Source organism: Salvelinus sp. IW2-2015, linkage group LG17 (assembly GCF_002910315.2).
Source record: "Salvelinus sp. IW2-2015 linkage group LG17, ASM291031v2, whole genome shotgun sequence".
NCBI classification, from domain to species: domain Eukaryota; kingdom Metazoa; phylum Chordata; class Actinopteri; order Salmoniformes; family Salmonidae; genus Salvelinus; species Salvelinus sp. IW2-2015.
This window is the reverse complement of record NC_036857.1, coordinates 28,939,939-28,944,383: the sequence shown is the minus strand read 5'-3', so window position 1 is coordinate 28,944,383 and position 4,445 is coordinate 28,939,939. Positions and strand designations below refer to the sequence as shown.

At 44.4% G+C, this 4,445-nt stretch overlaps 1 protein-coding gene across 3 annotated transcripts in view; it reads left to right on the top strand.

Moving 5' to 3' along the window:
- Positions 1–4,445, top strand: part of znf385a (zinc finger protein 385A) — a 107,252-nt gene that overhangs the window by 95,865 nt on the left and 6,942 nt on the right. The gene's annotated exons all lie outside the window — the stretch shown is intronic.

The window sequence follows — 4,445 nt, the reverse complement described above, 5'->3', positions numbered from 1 at the left end:
CCCCCCCTCCCACCTGCAGCCTGCAGCTACATCCTGTGGTCGGTGGTTGTGTGTGTGTGTCCTGTGGTGGCAGGGGTGGCAATGGTGAAAATGTTGGTGGTGAAGGAGAGTTTGGTGCCCCAACTGAGGGGGGCCTGTGGGGCGGAGGGCAGAACTCTGAATTGCACCCCACCCACCCATAGTTAGGGGGTCTTTATGGAACACCATCAAGTGGCTTGTCGGGTGAATACCAGAGGCATTGCAGCATGGGAGTGGCTGACCAGAAACATGTGTGTACTAGATGTACATCTGTGGGAGAGAGAGAGAGAGAGATCAAGTGTGTGTATGTGTGTGGGAGGAATAATGTGTGCCCTAGCATGAGTGTGTGTGTGTTTTGTGTTTGCAATGTTTTCCGTGGAACCCCTTTTCAAAACACACTTGTGCCACTTTCCCCCTGCTCCATCTCATTCTCAGCCAACAATAACAGGTGAAAAAACATCCATCCACTGCCAAGGGAGTATCTGTTTCCCATTTCTATCTCCTCTTCTTTCCTCCGAAACATTTTAATAAGATGAGACCAGGGGTGAGGGCCCTARGGGCCCTGGCCAAAAGCAGTYKACTAGAAAGTGAATATGGTGCCATTTGGGAAGCAATCCACATCACTGAGAGGAGAGGAAAACTCGGACACCTCAGAAGACCAAACATTGTGGTTTCTGTTCTGTCCCCAGATATTCATATATTCACTATATATTGTATATGCCATGTGTTTATATACTAGTATGTATACGTACATAGTTGGTTCTGTTTATCCATCTGTAATTTGGAGGTATCCATCTGTAATTGGAGTATCCATCTGTAATTGGGAGTTATCCTCTGTAATTGGAAAGTTATCATCTGTATTTGAGTTATCCAGTCTGTAATTGGAGGTGTCCATCTGTAATTGAGTTATCCATCTGTAATTGGGAGTTATCATCTGTAATTTCGAGTTATCCATCTGTAATTTGAGTTTATCCATCTGTAATTGGATGTTATCCATCTGTATTGGAGTTCTCCATTGTCATTGGAGTTATCCATCGTAATTGGGGAAAGCCTGATTTCAATTGAGGGATCCATTATTTTTTCTGGAGGCTGGGAATCAATGCGAAATGTCCTGCGACAACATGTTTGAACATGAAACGGCTGAGCCGATGTTTGAGGGGGTAAACCTAGGAATCAATTCATACCCAAGGGCAATCAAAGACTCAGATACATGGGTATTACAATGCTAACAATAGAGAATTCATGTTAAAAGCACTAGTGAAAATCCATTCGCATTATATAGCATTTAGGTTGCATAAATCAAATATGGAGTGTATTCTAAAACATACGCGGATGCTGAGACCTAGTTGAACTCCGTTTCAGGGGGGAACCACCCGAAGGAGTGACTGTGGTGAATAAGCAGGAGAGCGTATGAAATTATGCATGTGAAATGAAAGTTCTTAACAGCATAGCTTCTCCTCCAAGCCCATAGAGGCATGTAAATCCCTATTAGATCTTCATCCTCCGGCCTCTCCCTCCTTCTCTCTTTTAGCCTACTATGAACCAACATGCAGGATGCTATGGGATCAACTTCATACTATTCAGACGGCACGGGTCGAGGCCACGCGCTTCTTTCCATCGGTTGTGTGTGGTGTGTGTGTGTGTGTGTGTGTGTGGTGTTGTGTGTGTGTGGTGTGTTGGTGTGTGTCGTGTGTGTGCTGTTGTGTGTGTGTTGTGTGTGTGTGTGTGGTGTGTGTTGTGTGTGGTTGTGTGTGTGTGTGTGTATTGCGGAGAGATCAGAAACAGAAGGGGGACAAGGAGGTGTGTTAAGAGCCTGTGTCTGTACATGTCTGTGGGCGCTTGTGGTGTGAGCGTGAACGTGCGGTTGTGTTTTATGTGTTGTCATTTGTCTAGAACAATCAAGAGGGTAAAGTTCAGCTTTAGATCACATCCCTCTCCTCCTTCCTCTGTCTCTGATGTTGCTTAGCGGTTAGAGCGTTGGGCCAGTAATCCAAAGGTCGCTAGTTTAATACCGGAGCCGACAAGCGTACAATTGGCCGAGGTGCCTTGAGCAAGGCACTTAACGCTCATGTTTGTCTCCAGGGGTGCGTACTACTATGGCTTGACCTGTAAAACAACACATTTCACTGCACATATTATGTGCAACAAAACATTATTTGTATTAATATTTTATATTATATACTATACTATATTTTTTTGTATTTGTTAATATAGATGTTAATGAAGGTGAGATGAAACATTATACATGTGTTTGAGTGCTAAGAAGAGGAAATGGTAGTCTAAGACAGAAATAAGTAATTAAAAACTATAGAGGATCGGAATTAGGTATAAGGGAAAACAGAATAGATGATGGAGAATGGAGTGCAACGACCGAGAAGAATATGGTAAACATGCGGGAGAAGAGAGGAAAGATGACGACAAATTAAGAAGAAAGAAACCGAAACAGTTAAAGAAAATAAGAATACCTCCTCCCCAGCCGTGAAAATGAGATAAAGAAAGGGAGGAAAATAAATTTAGAAAATATGCAAGAAAAGGACATGGGGATCCGACCAAATAAAATTATTCTACACTCACCCAATTGCCACACTTACCCCGACACACCATCACCCTGCTCTTTGGGCTGCAGCCGCCGGCTTTTTGTTCAAGAATTGACTTCGAACATTTGGACCGTCTTCCATTCCGTTCCTGAATGATCAATGCCACTCCGACATGTCAATGACACTCCAACATTGCTCGTCTAATATTTATATATTTCTTAATTCATTCTTTTCTTTTAGATTTTGTTGCATGGTTTTGTGAATTGTTAGACACTACTGCATTGGTTGTGAGCTAGGAACCCAAGCGCCTTCGGCCACACCCTCGCCAATAACATCCGCTAAATATGTTGTGACAAATAAATTTTATTTTATTTTGATTTGATGAAGACATCGGGAAATCATTCAAGATGGCTACTGGGGCAACAGTGAAGCGCATTCAAGAAGGCTTGGGTTGTAATTCCCATGACTTTGGGATCAGAAGGAGGTGGTTCGATCCCATGTTTTTTCTAACGCCATCCCACACCGTAACCCTTACCTTAACCATTCGGGAAATAACCATTAACACTTAAGCCCTTCATTTTGACAAATTTGAAGATTTGGAGAAATTGGAATTACAGAGCAGCAGAAACCGCTCGGCTCTCAAAAAAAACAGTTGAAATTTGAGGAGATTTGGAGACGTGCTGTTGATAACGTCAAACTTGGCAGTGGCTGGTGACGAGCTTGTTTTGAGGAGGCGGAGTATCTGTAGGATAGAGGAAATTGACGCAGTTAGAAGTAATATTTGTGTTCTTCGCCAGAATAATAGTACCTAGCCACCTGGCAAGACCATATCCAACGAGCCCTCTATCAAGTGGTTCATTCCGCGTCGCACCTCCGCCCCCTCCCCCTCCTCACTTCGCACGTGCCTGCCAGCTACTCCTGGTGGTCGGTGGTTGTGTGTGTGTGTCCCTGTGGTGGCAGGGTGGCAACTGGGTGAAAGATGTTTGGTGGTGAATGGAGAGAGTTTGTGCACAACTGAGGGGGGCCTGTGGGCGAGGCGACTCTGGATGCACCCACCCACCCATAAGTTAGGGCGGTCTTTATGGAACCCTATCAAGTTGGCTTGTCGGGTGAATACGCAGAGGCATTGCAGCATGGGAAAGTGGCCTGACCAGAAACGTGTGTTTACTAGATGTACCATCTGTGGTGAGAGAGAGAGAGGGATCAACGTCGCGATGTATGTGTGTGGGAGGATAAATGTGTGCCTAGCTGAGTGTGTTGTGTTGTTTGTGTTTGCAATGGTTTTCCGTGGTAACCCCCTTTTCAAAACCACTTGTTGGCCACTTTCCCCTGCTCCATCTCATTTCTCAGCCAACAATAACAGGTGAAATAACATCCTCCCCCCCCACCCCTTGCCAAAGGGAGTAATCTGTTGTTCCCATTTTCTATCTCCCTTCTTTCCTCCGAAACAAGCTAATAAGATGAGACAGGGGTGAGGCCTACGGGCCTGGCCAAAAAGCAGTGCACTAGAAGTGAATATGGTCATTTTGGGAAGCAATCCACATTCACTGCAGAGGAGAGGAAAACTCCGGACACTCAAAGACCAACATTGTGGGTTTCTGTTCTGTCCCCAGATTATTCATTATTCACTATATTTGTATTGCCATGTGTTTTATATACTAGTATGTATACGTACATGTTTGGGTTCTGTCCCTGGTTTCCCTAGCCTGCTTGGTCCAAATCTCCCTATGGGTTTATTGCCTGTAGTCAGATAAAAGGAAAGAACCGTTCACATTAAAGGTCGTACTGAATACTAAATACTTCCCCATGGCAGGCCAGTGTTTTCTTTTGGGAATCCTTTCTTTAGTGAGATAAAATGGGGTTTGTGTTGATCTTTGAACCAGCCCAGTG